General features: G+C 45.3%; 1 protein-coding gene across 13 annotated transcripts in view; it reads right to left on the minus strand.

Moving 5' to 3' along the window:
- The window catches only part of PRRC2B (proline rich coiled-coil 2B), a 99171-nt gene that overhangs the window by 75898 nt on the left and 502 nt on the right, over positions 1–22771 (minus strand). The window contains exon 2 of one of the 13 annotated variants that reach the window (XM_075560606.1): positions 1102–1390. The exons of the other annotated variants lie outside the window; for them this stretch is intronic. The gene's annotated coding sequence lies outside the window, so the exon portion shown is untranslated. The remainder of the gene's footprint in view (positions 1–1101; positions 1391–22771) is intronic. 13 annotated transcript variants of the gene reach the window in all.

Below are 22771 nucleotides of genomic sequence, written 5' to 3' on the forward strand. Positions count from 1 at the left end.
GCCTGCTATGTGTTCATTTAAGCTTTTTTTAAAAAATCATTTTAAATTAGGGGCTCATACAACTCATCGCAATCCATACATACATCAATTGTGTCAAGCACATTCGTACATTCATTGCCCTCATCATTCTCAAAACATTTGCTCTCCACTTAAGTCCCTGGTGTCAGCTCCTCATTTTTTCCGCGAAGCTCTTTCCTGTAAAACTGCAGGGGGGAGGTTCTTCCAGTCCTAACTTTCCCTTAGAGCCCAACCCACTGTCATTACAACTCACAGGGGCCCAACAGAACACAGCAGAGCTATGCCTTGAATTTCCCAAACTGTAAATTCTTAGGGGAGCAGACAGACTACACCACTTGCTCCTGCTGTCATCAAAACAATTTTGACTCATACTGACAGTGTTTTCCAAGGCTATAAATCTTTTTTTTCCTATTTTACTGGGGCTCGTACAACTCTTAGCACAATCCACATATACATCCATTGTGTCAAGCACATTTGTTGCCCTCATCATTCTCAAAACATTTGCTTTCTATTTGAGCCCTTGATATCAGCTCCTCATTTTTCCCCCCTCCCTCTCCATCCCGCTCTCTTGTGAACCCATGATAATTTATAATTATCATTTTAATAATTTATTATTTTGTCATGTCTTACACTGTATGAGGTCTCCTTTCACCCACTTTTCTGTTGTCTGTCCCCCCGGGAGGGTGTTATATGTAGATCCTTGCAATCAGTTCCCCTTTTTTACCCTACCCTGCCTTCACCCTCCCAGTATCGCCACTCTCACCATGGGTCCTGAGGGGTTATCTGTCTTGGATTCTCTGTTTCTAGTTCATATCTGTACCAGTACACATCCTCTGATCTAGGTGCATTTGTAAGGTAGAATTGGGATCATCATAATGGGGGTTGGGGGGAGCATTTAGGAACTAGAGGAAAGTTGCATGTTTCATCGTTGCTACACTGCACCCTGACTGGCTCGTCTCCTCCCTGAGACCCTTCTATGTAGGGGGATGTCCAGTTGCCTACAGATGGGCTTGGGGTCCCCACTCTGCACTCCCCCTCATCATTTACTATGTTTTGCTCTTTGATGCCTGATCCCATCCATACCTCATGATCACACAGGCTGGTGTGTTTCTTCCATGTGGGCTTTGTTGCTTCTCAGCTGGATGGCCACTTGTTTATCTTCAAGTCTTTAAGACTCCAGACGCTATATCTTTTGATAGCTGGGCACCATCAGCTTTCTTCACCACACTTGCTCATGCACCCGCTTTGTCTTCAGCGATCGTGTCGGGAAGATGAGCATCACAGAATGCCAGTTGAATAGAACAAAGTGTTCTTGCATTGAGGGAGAACTTGGGTAGAGGCCCAATATCCATCTGCTACCTTAATACTAAACCTGTAAATATATGCACATAGATCTATTTCCCCATCAGCATACATGACTATATTTACATATGTACATGCCTGTATTTAGACCTCTATAAATGCCTTTTGCCAAGGCTATAAATCTTGATGGGAGCAGAAATCCCCATCATTCTCCCGAGGAGTGGCTAATGGGTTCAAACTGCTGACCTTTAGGGTTAGTAACTCACTACACCACCAAGGCTCCTGTTTTTTACACACACACACACACACACACACACACACACACACACACACACAATGAGCTATGTTAACCCTAGCTTCATCTACTACCAAAAAGAAAGCAAAAGTCAACATCTGAGTGTAAATCAGGAAACCAGCAAAGTAAGAAAGCATGCTTCTCAGGGGGTCAGAGTAGTCATTAAAGTCTGACTCAGACTGGGACCCACAAGACAAGACCGGTCCTGGCAAGCTTGCAAGGGTCACATCACTGGTTCATGCTGACTGTTCTCCCTGTGGCAGGCACTATCATTTCTTGTCCTCACCCACCCCACCCTCAAAATCTGATGTGGAACCTCAGAATTTTATGTAAACTACACGAGACAATGATGTCTTGGCTGGGAACGGGCCCTGTGTTCCCTGGCTCTCTTTAAGTCCTTCCTTTCCCACAGCAACCTCCTCTCCTTGCACTTGCCGCCCCCAACCCCACCCCCTGGCATTTCCACAGGGCTCTAGGACATTCTCAAAATCATTAGCCTAAAAGAAAATATCACATGTAGTACATGGAGAAAGAAGGATCTAAAATTCACATGAAGAAAGCTTTAGGGAATGAGACTTCGTGTGTGCACATTTTCAGTTATCTAAGAATTGCTTTCTGAGAGGCCCCAGCTTTGCTGGAACAATAACCAGAAAAATTCGCCAACAAAGGCCATTGAATACCTAAACTCCACCTCTCCAGACAGCAGGCCTACCTGTCAAACAGGTTCTTGGCCTCTGTGTTATCACAGGGAAGTCTCCAGGTGCTCCAAATTATCAAAAGCCATTTCCAGGTAAGAGTTTCATTTCACTCCATACTTGGGTCCCAGCCAGCATCAGATGCTAGTCCCAGAGACTTGGGGTGATCTGTATCTCACTGGGGAGCCACGACAGCTACCAATTCAAGGCTAAGCACAGGGAGCCAGCACCTTGCTAAGCACTCAAAGTGCCCCAGCTCCCAGACTCCTCACAACAACCCTCTCCATCAGGTGATACTGTCACAATCCTGTTTTTCCAGAGAACATGGTTCAGACTAGAGAAATAACAAAACTGCCAAGCACTAGAGTCAGGTTTGGAGCCCAGGCTGGAGACAACAATGTGCTGCAGACTGCCAGGTCCTCCTGCTGCTGCTCCTTCCCTTGTGGGAGGATGTAAGACAGGAAAAGCATTGCAATTGTTCTGTATGTGTCAACACACGCTCCACAGCTGTTTGGGGCACACTACAAGGATGACTGTATTGGGCAAAGTTTCAAAGACAAGCATTTCGTTTAAGCCAATGGCTACATTTCTTTCCCAGGGCAATCTCAGCTTTTGACAGGTCTCTCTAATTCTAGTAGCATTTAGTTAAAATCATGTACCCCTTTCTTAGTCATCCTCAACCTTCAGGACTCCTGGAGACATTCACCCTGGACTGCAGTTTTCCTTCCGTCATCTTGTACTCCAGCCTAAGTCCCGTCCACAGGCAGCCAGCCATGTGAGAACAGATACACTGCAATGTCCCCCAGGCAACTGTAGTGACTACAACGTGGCAGGAATGAACAGGAGCCACAATCGCAAAGAGGGGATAAGAAGGGAATATATCTCAGTGTGGAATGAATGGAAAGATCTCACTACTAGAAAACATGCCCAAAACTATGACCCAACCAGAATGGAAATTGGTTCTGGATCATACTTCAGAAACTGACAACAGGAGCCAAGGAACCTTGGCCACTAACCAGGGTACATGCTAAGTCTCAGTCAGAAAGTTAAGAACTATTGCCATGAAACCCAGACACAAGATCAATCAATAAGCCTATCCTTCAACGCTTGAGGGAGTCTGGCAAAGTACTTTAACACAAGGAAGGCTCCCCATCTCCTATTTCAATGTTCCATGTTATTGACCATCAGGTAGGTGCACCAGGCATGACATAGACAAAATGATGCTGTCAAGGAACAACAGAGATTCTACCCCTCCCACCCCCAGGGGCTCAGTCTAGAGCAGTGGTTCTCAACCTTCCTAATGCTGCGACTCTTTAATAAACAGTTCATCATGTTGTGGTGGCCCCCCAACCAAAATTTTTGTTGCTACTTCTTAATTGTAATTTTGCTACAGTTATAAACTGGGCGACCTCTGTGAAAGGGTCGTAGGACTCCCAAAGGTGTCGTGACCCACAGGTTGAGAACCACTAGTCTGGAGCCAAGTGCCTGCAAACTTTCTTAAGGTCTACAAATATGGCTCTGCTGGGCCATCTGGGGCAACTCCATAACTCTGCCCAATGCTGCCACTGTAGCACAAAAAGCAGCCACAGACCATACCCAATCAGGAGAAGGGACAGATTTGGGGCTGCAGTTTGCTAACCTTTGTCTACAGTACACAGAAGACATGGAAAGAAATACCTAACCACACAATGAATTTGACAATGATTTCAGATAAGTCCCAGGATGAGGTGAGGGAAGGAGAAGCTTAGCTGGATTTTGAAGGGAGACTTCTGCATTGCTCAGCACCAGCGTGACAAACAACACTCCACTCGGTGGCTTTCAAGAGTGCCTCAGCTTGCCCACACATCTCCACCTGGAAAGCTGATCTGGGTTCACTGGCAGCACAACCAAAGCAGTAGAGTCCAAGTAACACAGAACAGACCTCTCAGAAAATAAGTGGCTTGAAAACAAGACTTGAAGGATCAACAAGTGGGGCTCCAGGTAGCCCCAGAAGAGGAGTGTGCACACAAATGAGGCGGGAGCACATGAGGAAGCAAGTTTTTTAAAGGGAGAAAAGGCCCATCTGTTTAGACTCAATGGTTCAAAGGGCACCCGTTCCCAGTTTTCATGCATGTACATCCCAGTTGTTCTGAGCCAGTCACAGCTCTCCCTGCCCTACGCTGCCCCTCTGCTAGTTTCAGGTCATATAACAAATGGACACCTGCTTACCTACCTTCAAAATCACCCCCACTGATTCAGTGTCAAGTCAAATCCCCTGCGTCAGCACACTGGCCTCAAATCACCATCTAGCCTCATCTCTATCCTTACCTCGCTGCCTGCCAGTCTTACTTCACTGCAACATGGGGCTTACATCTTGCCACTGGGCCCTCACTGGCTGTGACTCTAGGCCAGTCTCCTCACAGGTCTGCTAGGGAATAAGGAGAGAACAAAGACAATAGACTTGCCCACTTGGTAGATTCCCTACAAACCACAACCAGAGTCTACAAGCTCTTTCACCTCTCTGCTACCCTGTACACACAGCCTGTCTTACAAACAAGACTACCACATACACTCGTGTATAAGCCGAGTTTTTCCAGCACATTTTAATGCAGTTTTTGTGGTAAAATTAGGTGCCTGAGCTGATATTCAGGTTGGCTTTTACTCTAGTATAGATGGTACTCATCTTTCCAGACTCCATGAATAAGGGAGCCTCCAATGTACCCAACATTGCTCCTACCCACTTCTGGGCTCCCAATGTTCAGAGGCTGGGCATACCAGAACTAGAGTCTGCATCTGTCTCTACTTACCCATGTAGTGAGTAGGCCTTCCACAATCTTGAGAATAAATCTACAGACACTTAGATCTGCTGGTGGACCCTTTAAGAGCTCTTGGGAGACAGAGATGCACTCAAACCTTTGAGATGCATCAATCCACTGTGACTACATTTTGTTTTTATATAACTCAGAATGGTCTAAATTTCACAGCTTCCCATTTTAGTGCATCAAGCATGGGTTGTTGGTCCAATCACACACTGATATTATGAGAGACTGCCTATGGAGGTAGCTAATCTCTGTCTTGTATGTCTGTCTATCTATAACATTTTTAATAAAAAAGGCATATGTACTCAATACAGAAAAACAGCTTAAAACATATAAAGAAAATGTTTAAGCCAACTCCCAGGTATACCAGAGGGCTTCAAAAGTTAGAATAATCCCACTGTCTCTTAATTGCTGGGTTATCCTCCCACTCTAGTGCAAATTACTTAAATTTGAAGTGCTTTCATATTGCATCATTAATTATCTGCCTATGCTACTGTTGACTTATATTTTAAAACTGCAATAGCAAAAGCCATAGTAACATTTTAGCGAGAGCACCTACATTTTGGTTATTTTTTTGAGAGCACCTATTTTTCTTTTCTTTTTTTCAATATATGAAAATGTTACAGAACCCTTAGAGAGGGCAGGAGACAGGCCCAGAACAATCACACTGAGGACTGAGGAAGATGTCCCAGTCAGCTCAACCGCAGCTGTTGCCAGTCGGCCAGACACTGACTGTTTGTATTCAAAAATTGTTCCTGTAGGAATGACATCACTTGTAGCAAGCATTGTGGCACAAGAAGAGGGGTGAATCAGGCAGGCGGCATCTTTCTTTAGCCCAGGAGAAAGCATTCCTTCCACCTTCCCAAATCCTATGACTTCATAAATTCACTGGTGAAGCAACAGGAGAGTAAAGAGACAAAAACCGGTCCTGTCATCTACAAAACAATAGCCACTATTGGCTGCAGCAAACACAAGATCAGCTTCTCCCTGGCAAACCTCCCCAGAGGGCTAGCTCTTCGGCAAGTAGTAGCTTTCCCCAGACAGACTGCCAGAAAGGTACCCAGTTCCACCTCCTTCACTTCCTTGATTCTTATCTCATCACCTATAAATCTGGGGCAGAGTATCTGCTTTAGGAGGCCACTGGAGGGACTAGGTGGTGATGAAAGAGCGTAATGCAATGCCCTAACGCGGTACTGCTCGGCACTGGGAAGGGGTTTCCAGCAGGCGCAGTTAGTCTCGTTCTCAGCCTGCTCGTGGCTGCAACGGAATTCTCTTTTCTCCAGCTGAGCTTCCAGGGCTCTGAAGGGTTAAAGAGAGAAGTTCACCCTCTACAGATGTGAGGAAAGTTCACTGGCCTAACACCTCTAAACCGCTTCACAAAACCGGCAGCCATGACAGCACGCAACACAGAGATCTGATACAGAAACCAATCATGGCCTCTCAGGCCAGTCAAGTAGCTGAATGGTGAATTAGATCTGTCTACACACACCTATACACACACACACACACACACACACACAATTCAATGCCCTTTGAATTTACAAAAACACTGGGTGGGGCTAGTGAAACATGGCCAAAGGACCACAGGCATTTGGAGCTCAATCACCAAGGAAAACCCTCTAAAATGGCAGGTGCATGAAAAGGAAGCTAGCCGTAAATAAACCTAAGCAGCAAAACTCATGGAGGCTGCAGCAGGCCTTGCTTGGGTCCACAAACACTGTCCATGGAAACAGTACACAAGAGATCAAACTATTGCACTGGGTAAATCTGTTGCACAAGACCTCTCATTGAAAAACAAGAAGGCTATTTTATAGACCAAGGTGTGCCTGACCCAAGCATATGAAAGCATGACCTCATATGCACGTGAAAGACGCTGAACAAGGAAGAAGAATAATCCATGTGTTTGAATTGTGGTGCTGGTGAAGAATACTGGAAGTACCATGAACAGACAAATCTGTCGTGGATGCAGTGTTCCTTAGGAGCAAAGATGGCAGGACTTTGTCTGGCACTCTTTGGACGTGTTGTCAGGAGAGACAAGTCCTTGGTAGGGAAGCTGCAAGGCCCGTTAGTTGCTTCACAGAAGCCTGAGAGGCAAGCCCACTATCCTCCCATCTCATTGCCCCTGCAATGAAGGAAGGACTTAAAAGAGAGGCAGGTCAGTCCACCAGGGTGGGAGGGGAGAGGGAGGGGAAAAAGAGGAGCTGATACTAAGGGATCAAATACAAAGTAAATGTTTAGAAAATGATGATGGCAACATATGTACAAATATGCTTGATGAAACTGAAGTATGGAATGTTATAAGAGCTGTAAGAGCCCCCCAATAAAATGATTAAAAAATATATTCAGCAGGAAAAAAAAGAGGCCTGCCTATCATCCAACACACATAGGGGAAGCACTTTCACCAGGCCACCCAGCCTCTCACCAGTTTTGCAAGCTCACTCTTGAATATAACCAACAAGATCACAGATGTTTTGCGATCCAGCTAAAAGACATGTACACCAAAGAACTTGGAGAAAATAATGTTGAGAAACAAAAGTAAAAAATGTCAAAAAAATAATTACTTTCAGAAAATCTTTCTCAAAAGGTACCATTCCTATTAACATCAAATAAAAACAAAACTGAAAAACTGAAACTCTGTAGTCTAACATCCACGCAATGAAATACTAAACAATAAGGATGTGTAATATAAACTCACACAACTACACTGATGAATCTCACAAATAGAGTAAAAGAGCCCAGTTACAAAAAAGTCTGAAAAAAGGAGCCCTTTTATATGAACCTACAGGGCAACGTAAACATTAAGTGGCATTAGCCTATACATGCAGAATATTCAACATTTTTAAAGCTCCTACAAACATAATCGATTGTGAGTCATAGCAACCCAATGACAACACAAACACTAGGGGGAAAAACATAAATCTACATCTTGGTAGATCAGACCCACCGAAAATAGAAAGGGTAATAAATAATCAAATTAAGGGGAATTAGCAAGCACATTTATTAAGTGACTAGGTATTTTAAGGAAACCCCCAATTCTGAAGAGCGAAGCCCCGCCCACAGTGCAATTAAAGAGCGTAATGAAAGCAGAAAGCAGCCCTGCCAGGTCGGACATTCAAGACTCTCCATGTGTTTTCTTTCTTTAATAAAAAGAGGAATAAAAAACTAAAGCTGAACAATGGCAGTGGAACAGGAACAAGTCAGAAAAGGAAGGTGAGAAGAGTTACACAACTTGAAGAAAGTCAAAGTCACTAAACTGTCTATGTAGGTTCTGCTCTGTTCACTCAACAAGGAAACAGATTATCTACAACACAGTGCAAATGAAGAAAATATAACACATGACGAAGATAAATTGGTACTCAGAGGAAATACCAAAAAACTTCATGTTCAAAATAGAAAAAGTAAAACAAAGCATTAAATTGAAGAGTTAGAAAGAAGATACAGCCAAAGGTAAAGGAAAACAGAAACATTGACTGGAGAGGAGTAACCAAAAGGCACTGAATTCAACAATGGAAAGCACTGGAATAAATGACAAAATAATAATTTATAAATTATCAAGGCGGAGGGATGGAGGAAAGGTAGGGGAGGGAGGGAAAATGAGCTGATACCAAGGGCTCAAGTAGAATGCAAATGTTTTGAGAATGATGACGGCAATAATGTACAAATGTGCTTGACACAATGGATGTATGCATAGATTGTGATGAGAGCTGAAGGAGCCCCCAATAAAAATATTTTTTAAAAGATTAGAGTTCTAGGAAACAAGGGGGGAAATGAAATATTTAGGTTACTGACCCCAGAGCAGGGAATTAAAAAGCCACAGTCAGAACTGAGCCCAGATCTGCCTAACCCTCTGTGTTACATAAAACAACGCACAGAAAATGCACCCAGGGAGCACAGAGAAATAAAGCCTGCTGCTGTTACGAGGTCTACACTGTGAGTCCCAAAGAACAGTGGCGATCAGGGCTTTGACTCCCAGGACAGATGCCACAGCATCCCCAGGGTGTGATCATATACAGTGGCTATGATGAAGTCTGGCCTAGTGGTGGGAACTAAGTTTGCACTAACACAGCAAGTGAGGAACTCTCTCTACTCTGCACCAAGTTCCTTGCCCACACGAATCTATCTTGGGAGGCCCCTTCCCTCAGGCTGGCCACAACACCTGCTGGATGATCCCTGCATCACTCCTGGCCTAGTTGAAACTGTTGTGATTCCTTTCCCTAACAGAAGCAAACTAAGAGCCCATCACCAGGATTATTATATTCATACAATGAAATACTGCATGGAGCCTGTTCCCATCACTTGAACTCATAAGCAGAGACAGGCTTGGTTTGAAGCCCACAGAAGATTCTGGCTAGAAATCCCCTTTGCAGTTTGCAAAGATGTACTTGGGCCTGCATCATTTTTTAGATGTGCAAGCAAAGAAGGAGGTAGGCCAATTTCAACACAGTTGGGTAAAGACAGGCCATACACAGATTTCCCTCTCCAAGATCAAAATTTAACAAGTATCTGGCAAAATAATAATAATAACTATTAGATTACATAAAATGCATAGCTCTACTCCTTTCCTTTCTGACTCCCAGTAACAGTAAATTGTCAAGTGAGAAGTACTTTGGAGATGCCACCTAAATCAATATTCTTCATTCTGAAACCTAACTTAGTTAGAAAACAGAAAATTGCAGATGGCGTTTGTATTGGATTGTTCCCTCTAACCAGATCAACCACAAAGTTTCCAAGGGCCACGGACACATGGCGACAGTTGATAGAATCCATAAACCATGGAGGCCCTGCCCCAGTAGGCAGGGCATTAGGACAGGACAGGGAGCATTAAGAACCCTGACCATAGCTCATCAAATTTCAGCATCATGCACCAGCTGTCTAATGTAGCCATACCACACCCTCCAGGGATGCCTGTTGTAAATTTAAATGGTTGCCTTTGTGATTTACAAGTTACTAATACACATTCAGCATAACAAATGCAAGTGATACTAAAGCATACAAGTCAATCCCTCTCAAAAGGTAACCATTGTTAGTAACATGATGCATAAACCCCACATATTTCACTACCTCACCCTTAACCCCTTGCTTACATACACCTATGGAGTCCCTGCGTGGTACAACTGCAAACAGGTTAAGTGCTCCTTGACTATTAGCTGAAAAGTTGTCTGTCTGAACGTAGCCTTCAATTGTAAACTATCAGGAGTTCCGTGGGAGAAAAACTTTCTACTCCCTTAGAGTTAGTCTCAGAAACCCCCTAGGGGAGTTCTATCCTCTCCTACAGGGTAGCTCTGAGTTGCAACCAATTCCATGAGTGAGTCTTGGGTTGGAAAGGCACCTCATAAGGCAGGCCTTGTGTTTCCTTATACGGATACAGCCTTGGACGCAGTGCGGGACACTTCTACTTCGCACACCTGGGGTCACCTTCAGTCGGTAATGACACCACAGCAACTAACAAGAGAGCCTATCAGCAGAATTGCAACCTTCAGTTTTTCTTCCATAAATGTGAGAATTTCCTCCATTATGGTATAACCACGACCACCCCCACCTTAATATGTCTTTCCAAGAATATATAAGGACAAGTCAATAAGTATTGCTACTGGGGTTCTGGTTCATACATGGACAAGTTTATTCCAAACAAAACATGTTTAAACATGTTTTTGTGATCAGCAGGTGGCTGAAAACAAGTTCTCTCAATAATACACTAGTTTAGTATCGTTAGGGTGCCTTTAAGAAAACAGTCCAATCAAAACAACGGTTCCCAATAAGGCAGACTGCCTGCTCAGCTCAGAGGGTCATGGCAACTATTTGAGGGGATTTCCAAGGGGTAATCTTGATATATTTTCTTGAAGGACTCCGGATAATCATGGGGCTTAAGAAGTTTTCAAAAACTGCACTGGTGAGAAAAAGGTCAGGAAAGTGTGCTGAGGAATTGTTTCCTATTACAACAATGCACCTGATCATTCTTCCAGGGTGCCAAGGGCTGTCTGATGAAAAATTATTGGGAAACCTTACCCCATTCACCCTACAACCCTGGAGCTTGCCTGTGCGAAATAAGTCACCAGGCTAGTCCATCTTCAGCAAACAAAATAGAGTCAGGGTGTTACTAAATAACAGGGTACCAGTTGATAGCTGCTAGAACAAACAATACCTAGAGCACGGGCACCTGGGGTACAGAATGTAGGAAATGGAAGTGGGGAGGGGAGAGGAAAATTGCTGGTGGCGGCGGGAGGTGGGGGACTTACTCTTAGGCATGCTCAGGAAAGATTATCAACCCCATAGTACTCAGCCAATGAGGAACGGAGAAAGGGCATGTGAACCAGGGGATAAAATGCTCTTGGAGGAGCTGTTAAATGCGCCCCTCTTCTCTTTTTGTACGATCTGTCTCAGGGCTTGGGTTCCCCAATTTTGTAAAATCAAACAATGAAGGCCTCTCAATAAAGTGAGTACAGACTGGATTTCTTAAACCTTCATCAGTTAAAATCTTGTGATAGGTAAACCCCTATGGGATAAGGCATTCTCTCAAGAGACCTAATAGGGTATGGCCCCCGGTCAGGGGTTTGTACTGATCTGCCAGTTGCCAAGAGGAACCAGTATTTCTCGCACTCCCCTTTCACCCTTGCTTTTGTATCTTGATTAAGGTGTGAATCCAAGAGTGCATAATTCCTTGGTGACAGAAGATACAAACACGGCCAATGGAAATGTGAAAGCTTACGGAGGTTATGCTGAGAAATCATCGCCTCACATTTTGAAGTTTTGTTTAATAAGGGTGTCTATGATTTTGTAGCAATATTTTACTTACCTTTATATCTACCAGCCTACCACATACTTTTTTTTTTACCTACCACATTCTTTTTAATGCCTACATAGCACTCCACTGTATAGCTGTGCCTCATGTCATTTGTCAATTTAGATCAGTTTCCAAGGTGGGTAAATCCAATGGAGGGTGGAACAATCCAGAGGGATTCCAATACCCACACTTTATTCTGGATTATGGGCTATACCACAAAAGCTTTTAGCCAGGGGCAGTACTGAGTTATTCTCTTAGGCCAAATAAATTTGAGGACCAAGGGAATAGATGGACATGTAAATTATTCCAAATTTTATACTAGAACAAATAACGTTACAATCAATACCTTAGGCCATGCCTTCCCACACTTAAGGCAATTATTCCTGTAGCAGTGGGACATGTCTATGACGCACATTTTAAGCAGGGGGAAAGCGGCCCTTTATCGACCTGTTCGAGATGAAAGGTGAGGAGGAGGATGAGATGGAGAGATATTAACACCCTTACAGTGAGATCAGCAGTGACCTCACACTTTAATTAGATAAATTACATGGGAGTCAGGTGGCTTTAGCAATGAATGCCTGTTAGGACACAAACACAGGCTACTTACCACTAAGCCCAATCCTCCAACTGTCACTGTCACTTTCCCACTGCTCAGTCTTGAGAAGCAGGAAAGGCAACAGTGACTTGTCTTCAGTAGCCCCAAAGGAGATGCCTTAGCAACTAACCACTGCCACCTGGATTTCATGCTTCCCCCTGAGGAAGAGACACTCCACTCCATCGGGCTCGCTGGGTAATTACAGCAGTGCAGAGCCTTCCCCTAAAGACCCACAGCGCTGGCTGTTCTTGCTTGCACCCCTGGTTTACACACACGGAAATCGGGCCAGTCACACTTAAGTTGTCACTCCACTGTACCCTATCATCTAGGAGCTGAGCTGCGGCTAGCTCTTGCAAATCCACCTCATCTCCTTTTTGATGAAAATCAACCAACCAATCCAAAGATACTGGGGAGGGGCGAGAGGATGTTGAGTTGGGCAAACTGATCTCTAACAAGGCCCTTAAGAGTCACAGAAGCTGTTAAATCACTCGGCCATGTGTCTGAGAAAACCAGGTTTGGGATGATGGAAGACTAACTCCAAGTGCGGGACAAGAGGCTTCCAGGAGCTCTCACAAGTGTCAACTTCTCATAGGTGTGGCTTCAGCAAGGGGAAGGGAAGAGGATCGTGTGCCCTCACTGCAAACACACTAGAGAAGAAGACAGGAATGTTCTAAGGATCTTGGCCCATGGTTAGGAGACACCATTTTTGGCACAAGTTGGACCCTGACTCCCTCCCTAGAATTTTATAAATAGACATTTGCTACTACATTACTCTAATAAATTCACACTATCTGGCTCACTGGCCCACCTTGCCCCTATCCCCAAACTCCCTGTAACAGCAACATCAAATTCTACAAGACCTATTGTGCTGAGATTGGGAGGCACTCGCATTTATAGCTAGACTTTGCCACTGCTTTACCTGTTAGGATCCATCCAGAATGTGCAGAGAATTACTACACCACCCCCACCCCCACTACCCCCTTAAGGTGATAAGAAAGGGCTACAAAAACTGACTACATTGCATTTATCTTTATTTACATCAGGGTAGACCCATAAACATTCATACCCCCCACCTCCCAATGGTTAGATTTCATGTGATTCATTAAAATACTCTCCTTAATTGGAAGACAAATTATATACATATAGTCCAGACTACATTCTTCCCTTCAAAGTAAAGCTTAAAAGGGATCGCAGAGAAACAAAGAAGTGACTCTAGCTTCTGGCGTGTGTGAGCACTATGTATTGTTACTGGATTGTTGCTATTTATAAAGCCTCAGTTAAAATGTGTCTTATGGAACCAATACCTTATACTTTGCCCAAGTGGAATAGGTAGGTAGGTGTCTGCCCTGTGCTGAATGCATCCCAGGAATTGAGTCTATCTTCAGAGCAGGGCTTGAGACCTGGCCTGTCCGCACTGGGCAGTAATGGAGAATGAGGCTGCTCAGAGACAATTTGTTCCAGGTTCTACAATGGGTAAGTGGTGACACCTAATACTCACGCATGCTTGACATCAACTACAGACCCCCCCCCAAGCAGATAGAACCCAAGAACTGCTGGGACACAACTACTTTCCTTCTTTCCAAGACAATTCCCTAAAAGTGAACCGCCTCAACACAGGTGGCAGCTAGCAATCAAATACCCTTGGCAAAGCCCTCCACCAAGGGTTGACCTTGCCGAGAGATGGGGGCCGGGTGAGGGAGGAGGGAGAAGCTGAGGCAGGCAGAGAAAGCACCTACCCCACAGGCAGGTCCGTCTCTGAGTTCCTGGAGGTGAGGGTGCAGGCTGTTGTGTTTGGGTCTAAATCTCCAATAAAGTAGCACAGGGCTCCATACACAATTAGAAACCTGGACATTTAGTAAACAAGTGAGCCCCAAGTGTATAAATCGGCCTATTCCAACCCCTAAGCCCTTTGCTAGTGCTGACTCCAAGAACCACTAATAGTTACTGGGGAGCACCTGCCTGCCTTTGCCAAGTATCTTTACAAACATCCCAGAAGCATGACCCTCAAAATCCTCCTACCAGGTGTTAGTTACTATGTACATTTTACAGATTGGAAAAGGAAAAAAGAGAGACTCAACATATGAAACACTTGACCTTAATCACCTGACTTGTAAGAGGGATGTAAAGGCAGCCAACCCCAAAGCCAGAGCTCCCCTTCTAGGAAGCTGCACTGGGCCTCTGGTGCATGTCACAGAGAGCCAGTCAGCATCAGGAGCAGCAGCAGTGGGGCAGCACAAGGTGCCCTTACACTCCCAGAGAGTTCTTTCTAGGGGTGAGCTAACAAAGAACCACCCACAGGACAGGAACCTAAACCTTTCCCAGCCCAGCCTGACAGATGAAATCTGACCCAGGCATTTCCAAGGGTTTCGTCTTGGCCAGCATGTCAAAGATGGCCACGAAGTGTGAGCTGAAATAGCTAGGCAGTGAAAGACAGAGACCAGAGGCCAAGTCTTTGAGTAGGGAAAGAAGCACTCAATGACCACCATTATCAGGCAATGCAAGAGAGGTTTTGGTCTCCAAATATATCTCACTCCAACAGTCAGAAATGGTAACAGCAACAAGCCCACCAGGGACTGCAAACCGTGAGCTTCACAAACTTCCCGAGGGACTGGGAGGAACTCCAAAGGGAGCTGAAAGTTCTCTGCAGGCGCCAGTGTCTGGAAGAAAACATCTACTCCAGTGCCATCCTCTTATTTGACAATGACATTCTAATTCAGACCTGACAGCCAGTGCCTCTCTACAAACCCCTTCTGAGGCCTCACCTGCTGGGCCGCCTGGAACAACTCCCTCCCTCCATGGCCGTTTCTGCACCCGACAACCACAATGGGTACAGCTGCGGTTTCTACAAGGTATCTACACAACGTGATCCAAGTGCAAGGAGGCCCTACACTGAGTCAGATCAAGGGGACTCTCGGGGCAAAGACCAGTGGTCCATGGGGTTTCCCAGGCTGTAATTCAGCACAGGACCACCAGAGCTCCTTCACGAAGATGGCTTCCCCCTCAGGAAAAGTGTACCCCACACCCCAAAGCACCCCAAAGGCTATATTAACTCAGAAAAAAAGCCCAGGGCAAAAAGAGTGCCACAACTATGCCACACAAATGGGCACAATCATTTTCCACAGTTATTCAGCAGAATTTACCCAAAAATGCCACTCCGCTGGCAGAGTCCACACTGCAGACACATGCTAATACATATAACTCATATGATGTGCTCAGAGACTTGGCAACACCACCAAAATTGTCTAATTGCCAAAAAATGAGAAACAGCCCAAATATCCACCAGTAAGAGTCAGTTAAAGCAAGTATAACCACAAAATACACTCTGCAGTTACTAAAGGGAATTATGTAATGCACATGTATAGGGCATGCCAAGCTATTTTATGAAGACAGTATGCTTCATGAATATGTGTATAAATAATTGTGTGTATGCGAGTGTCTGTAAGGAAACAAAATATTTCTCACAGCTTCCTTTCAGAGGGACTAGGGAAGCGCCTTTAGACCTTTCAATACAGCTTGTATTTTCTAGCTGCACATGGTCAGGATGCACAAATCTCCCCCACCCACTTTAAGTAAACTGGGAATATCAAGGCCTTGGGAATAAACACTTGATTTTTGTTTTTGTCTTTATACACTTGTGTATTTTAAAAAAACCAGAACACAAATATTGTTTTTAAAACAAAGAATGTAATAAATATGTAGATGCGATGGAAAAATACCCATAATATGGTTCTTTGGAAAATACCAAGTTGCAATAAGAGAATAACCTAATGCTTTTATTTTGAAGACCCTACCACGGGCCATATTTACGTGTGCACGGGAAGCTCAGAAAGATAAACACACCAAACTATGAACAGTGGCTCTAAGATGGAGGCTAAAAAAGGTTTCCAGCCCTTGGCACATTTGTGCGATCTTTTTAAAAAATACATAACAACCATTATTATTTTTGTGGTTAATATTTTATCAACTGGAAATACGCATACACGTAAAGTCAACACCATGCTTCAGGACAACCTTCTACTCTGTTGAACTACTTCTGAACACTCAGCCCATTGAGTCCCGCTGACAGGTTAGCCAAGGAAGAGTACAGGGGCCCCTCCCACACAGGCCTGTCTTCTGTACTGGCCTGGAACAGAGCGGTTCTTTAAGCTCTGAGCTGTATGTAAACAACACCTGCCCAAAAAGGCTCCAGAAGATACAAAGGACCCATGGAAAGTGTGCTGAGGATGACCGCCTTTTTCCAGTTGGGCTCACAGCAGTCCAACCCATTGATTTACACAAAGAGATCACACACACACACACAAGTTGAGAAAGTAAACTTGATCTTTCCAGAGCCCAAGTCCTTATCTGGCCACTCTCAGCTGCCCATTGACCATGCTCAAGTACTAGCATAATGCTCACATTCAAAGTGCCTCAGGCTCTGGAGAGATGACCCATGAACTCTCTTCCAGCCCCCAGACATTAGTGACTTCCATTTAGAAACACATTTTTCATATGCCAAAGTCTGATTTACTATTTTCAAGAGATGATTATTTCAGATCTGCTAGTTTCCTGAATGCCTTCCCAGGTCATTCCCAACCCAGGCTGAATGAAGGGAGACTCCTCAGCAGGTTCTCATGAAACTCTCTATAACAAAATTCCATTACTCACCCTACACACATGTGAGACAAAGGACACCACTTTCCTCAGGAGGAAACTCAGTGCCATCAAGTCCATTCAAATTGGGGAAATGTGTCAAATTTACAAGAACGTGTTATATTTACAAGTTGTGAAAAGTGCTATAAAGAGAAGGCAGAGAGGAGGGTTATGCCAGAATCATGAGAAGGTGGTGATAACATTAGTTGAAAGGTGGGCAAGGGGTGTATGTGTGCAGCGGTAAGGGAGGTGGGAGGGCTCACTAAGAAAGTACTTGCTATCCTTCCTTGCACAGTGAGTAGGATAGAGCACACATCTCCATGTCCCCAAACAAGAGATGTTCCAGTCTAGGGGGTTGTCCAAACTCAAACCGCTATAAATGGAGAAAAATCCCATCTCCAAGGGCTGCAAGCCCCGTTCATCAGAGGGCCTCACCAGGACAAACACCCAGAATCAAAGAAGTGACAAGTACTGAAGGAGAAAAACAAAGAATGAGCCAAGCCTGACACCCTCTGACCCAGGAACTCCACCATGGGAAATAAACAGCAAAGTAGACCAAGAGTTCGATGCCAGGATGCTTCCTTAGAGCTTTGTTTAAGATGAGGTAGAGTGAAAACCCTCAATGTCCAATGACAGGATTAAATAAGTCAAGGCACATCCATGAAACAGCAATTAATGTCATCTTAAAAATCCTGTTTTCAATAGCTTAGGGAAATAAGTATACTAAAACATTAAGGAGAAAACAGACTATAAATTGTATCTACATGTTATCTATACTTTCACCATAATAAAAAATTAATTTAAAAAAACATGCATACAGTATTGGCCCAAACACACATACACAGAGGAAAGCAACACACCAGACCCTTTACTGAATGGTGAAATTATAAATTTGCATTTTTGTGTCATCTTTATTCTTTTCAGTACTTGCCTTTTTTTTTAAGTGAAAACATAAATTTTATGAATGGGGAAAATGTACTTCAAAGGCCTCACACAATGCCTGCCATAGAATGTGGTGTCATGGGTGAACTGAGTAACCCTCAAAACAAGTGCTGTAAATACCAACCACTATGGTGGTGGTTATAACCCATTTGGGAATGGTTTGTCCATGCTATGCCAATGAGGCAAGATCAGTGCAGGGCGTGCCTTCAGTCTCTTCTGAGATACAAGAGATCAAACAAGCCAGTTGAGCAGAAATGGGGGCGAAGAGATGCCAAGCCACATGAAGGGACAAGCATCCTCCTGACTGACTGATAGAGAGCCTCTTCCTCCTAGGGTTTGCACCCTGATTTCAGACTTCTAGTCTCTAGAAGTCTGTTTGTGAAAGCCATCTACGTATGGTATTTCTCTCATAGTAGTTCAAAACTAAGGCAAGAAGTAGCTGTATACTGGGATGTTTCAAAAAATAGGGTTTCTGTCAACACCATACAGAGAAATAAACTGTTTTTAAAAAGAAGAAACAATACAGAAAGGTTAAAGAAACCAGCTGCAGAGGTTGGACAGAAATAAACTAAGAGAACATAAAAAACCGTTAGCAACCTGAGATTATCTTACCTACTGCTACACAAGCCAGGCAGGAGATGCCTCTAGGGCAGTAGTTCCCAACCTGTGGGTTGAGACCCCTTTAGGGGTCAAATGACCCTTTCACTGGGGCTGCCTGATGCATAACAGTAGCAAAATGACAGTTATGAAGTAACAACAAAAATGCTATGGTTGGTTGTCACCACAACATGAGGAACTATATTAAAGGGTCGCAGCATTTGGAAGGTTGAGAACCACTGCTCTAGGGTCACATGGGAAACCAACAAGTACAACTAAGAACAAAACTCAACCTAGACTTCGTGGCTCAAGCCACTAAGGCAGGCCTCCTCGAGGTGCAAACAGATTTCCCCCTATGCCACCACAAACATAAACAGTGATATTTCAGTGACCAAAGCCCAGGTCCTTCAGCTCTCAAGAGTTGAGCAGCACATCTAAACTGCACCTTTTAAACTTACAAGCTTGTCACCATTTTCTTTCTCAAGAACAAGTCAGCATCTCCCATTTTCACTCTCCCCATCTCCAGCACCTCAGGCAGTGCCTTTATTTCTTTGTTCAATTGACAGACTCAAGGTTCCTGAAGGCTGTACAAAACCCCAAAGCATCTTTTATAATAAAGAAATCAAGTCACAATCTCAAAAGAAAGCATTTATTTAAAAACCAAAACCCAGGAGATTCTGTGCATACTGCCCAACAGATCTCTATTGGAAATTTCAGCCTTTGGAGGCAGGGGTGGCAGGCGAGAGAAGATGCAGTACCTTAAATTTAGCATACTAAAAAGACCAAAAAAACTCACTGCCAACAAGTGGACTCTACTCATAGATATCAAACCTGTAAGACTAAGCAGAATTGACATTTCTGAGACTGTATATCTTTATAGGGATAGGCCTCCCCTTTCTCCTGAGAAGCACCTGGTGAGTTCAAACTGTTGAGCTTGTGGTTAGCAGCTGAAAATGCACTCCAAACCCAAACCAAACTCACTGACATCCTTTCAATGCTGACTCAGAGACCCCTGTGGTTTTCCCCAAGGTTGTAACAGTTTATGAGAGTAGAAAGTGCTGTCATTTTCCTGAAGAACTGCTGGTAGTTTTGAACGAGTGACCCTTCAGATCATAGCTCAACATGTAACCACACTACCAGGGCTCCCTGTAATACCTGCCCATCCATTACAAGACACAACACTAGTTAGAAACAGAAACCAATGTAAAAATGATCAATCTTAAATGATAGTGAGAAACATAACTAGTAAATAGGCTTTAGCGTGAGTCAGTACTCTGTACAAGGGGGGGGGACCCAAACCTTAAAAGTACAATAACGGGGGGGCGGGGGGGGGCTGAAGTTGAAAGGGTCGGGGTAGTGAAGAGACCAACCAAAAGGCTTAACAAAAACCTTTGGCCAAGCCCAAGGCAAATATAGCCTCTTGGTGAAACTAGTTCTGACTTGCTCTTCTTGAAATTCCACTCCTAAATTTTTCCCCAGGCTCACTGGAGATGTCTGAGGGCAAGAGATAGTAGTCAGCTCAATACAGGACACCTCTACTCCTGATGATCAGGAAGCTAGTGGATGGGTAAAATTCACAGGTAACCAAAAGAGGGAAGAGTATTTGTAGGTATAGGTCTTGATCTCTTCCCTAACTAACCAGCTAACATAGAAAAGGCAGGAAACAGATGTCAGAAGGGCGGAAGCAAGGGGGAAATGCAAGGATAGCACAATCCCTCTCAGTAAGATCCTCCGACAGCAGAAATAACCTGAAGCAAATTCCCCACCAGCCTGCAGAGCCACTCTGTCCAGAAGAGTGTCTCTGGGGACACTCTAATTAACAAGTTATGGGTTTGCCAAATGGGAAAGCAGGGTCTCAGGTCTCACGGCCCTCTAAAACTCAGCCCTTCCTGTGGCCTCTGATGAACAGCAGTGATACTAGGTTTGTCTGCGCTCCCAAGCTTCTCTAAGCCATTCTGGCACTCCCAGGCCCTTGAGTGCTATTCGTGCTAGAAAAAGGGTGGCCTACGCACAAGAGAACAAGAGGTTTTTCTTCCGATGAGGAATTAAGAATAAACCAGAAAAACTGGTAACCAGCAAAAACCACAAACATTTTCATCACCCTCCTATACATGGAAGCTCTCTCCAATGAATCTTGGGTCAGGTTCCCTTTGCCTCAGCAGATACCCAGAGAGGCATAATTATTCTCATTTTACAGGTACACCCACTGAGGTGCAGATTTACACAAGGGAAAGCAAGGAGGACCAGAACCCAATGACAAGCAGAGGTTTCCCCTAATGAGGAGCCAATCCCTAAAGAAACCAGTTACCAGAAAAAGACTCCCTGGGTCTGTTTATTGCCCCCAAGGATATTTTCTCACCCGCTGCATTGTGTTAGCCCTAATTCTTCTTTTTTTTTTTTTTTAGCCCCGATTCTTAGTGAACCCATAAGGCAGGGTAGAAACTGGCCCTGTAGATTTGAGACTGTAATTCTTTACAGAAGCAGAAAGCCCCTTCTTTTTCCCCAGTTTCGAACAGACCTTGTGGTGCAACCAACCCACACCACCACCAGGGATCCTCAAGTGTATCCTAGCTTATGCTAAGCCTAGGTGTAGGAGCAGACTTTAAAGGGCCAGGGACTCCAGTCTGGGCCCAAGGGCAGTGAGCCCAACCCCTCACACCCCTCAGGCAACACTGAGGGCTCCAAATGCTACTCTTCCACCCTGGTTTCCCAACAGGGAAAAATGCTCAACAATGCTTTGGGTTTTGAATTGCCCCTCCCTTGCTCACACTTTGGGCCTGTCCCTGTGGTGCTACAGATGGCACCACAAGTGATTTAGTGCAGTGTCTCAGAACCCCCAATGGCAGTTCTAGATACAACCATCAAAGCGAGAACTATCAACTGTTGGCCCTGGACTCTTCACCTATTTCCCAGCCCTGCAAGGTGGGCAGTGAACAACCCCATACACGCCAATAAAGACTTGGCGTCGCAGCGACTGGACTGATTTAGAGGAAGCATGCAGGACATGCGCCTTACAGCCCTGGGTCTCCCAGCCCCATTACAAACACCAAAGCCCTGTGCACAGATAGGGCTGAATGGTTGCAAATTAAGACATCAAGCAACCATGCCAAGTCTTCACATGCATGCTTCCTAATACCAAGCTGGCTAATATGTATTAAGCCACATAAAATGCACACAAAACCTTGTGGGGGGCGGGGGGGCTTAAAGGCTTCTCCCAGGCAGCCATTTAGCAAACAGCAAATACTATTCAACACCCCCTTGCACCCACTTTCTTCAAGCTCACTGTCCCTTGAAAAACACCTCTTCTTGCTGCAAGGTGGGCTCCAAACGCCCCCGCTATTTGAGGAGGGGGGTAAAAAAGAAAGGACCTTCCAATTTTCTGCAGGCTCGTCAGAGACCCGTGATTTCAATAGCACCGTGTTTCTTCCTTGAGGGGGGGGGGGGCGGAGGGTAAAAAAAAAAACCAAACATCTGCCAGACCCTGAGTAGCGACATCCTGTTTATTATTGTTAAACCGTTTTACCAATAAAGCACCAGGTATTTTGAAAATAACGTTTTTTTTTTCTCCCCTGCACTCACACCCACCCAGTCTGTCTCAGACGGCTAGGAGCCCTCCCCAGTCCTTGCACGCGGGCCCCTGACCACCAACTTCAGTGACACCCGACGGGGGGGAGGGGGCGGGGGGGAACCTACCGCCAGCTCGGTACCCAGAAACGGCTACCATACCCAGCCCTGCGGGTGTGCGGACCCGGTCACGGAAACCCACCTCCGGGGGTGTTTTTTAAAGTAAGCAAGCCCGGGGGAGGGGGGTTACCGCCCCACTTATTTCGAGATCACCTAGGCCTCCGCTGTCCCCGAAATCTGGGGGCGGCGAGGCGGCAGCAGGGCCTCGGGCGGCCCCTCCGCGGTCGGCCGGCGCACACCCCCGGGCTTCGCGGGGCGCCAGGCTGGGCCGCGGCCTCCGGGAGCGCGGGGGCGGCGACGGGCCCGAGGCCAGCGCGCGGCCGCCCGCCCCCACCCCCCGGCCCGCCGGCCTCCGCCCGCCCCAGCCCCGAGGCCGCGCGGCGCCACCACAACAATGGCGAGCGGACCGGGCCAGCCAGCGCCGCCGCCGCC

This window comes from Tenrec ecaudatus, chromosome 10 (assembly GCF_050624435.1).
Source record: "Tenrec ecaudatus isolate mTenEca1 chromosome 10, mTenEca1.hap1, whole genome shotgun sequence".
NCBI classification, from domain to species: domain Eukaryota; kingdom Metazoa; phylum Chordata; class Mammalia; order Afrosoricida; family Tenrecidae; genus Tenrec; species Tenrec ecaudatus.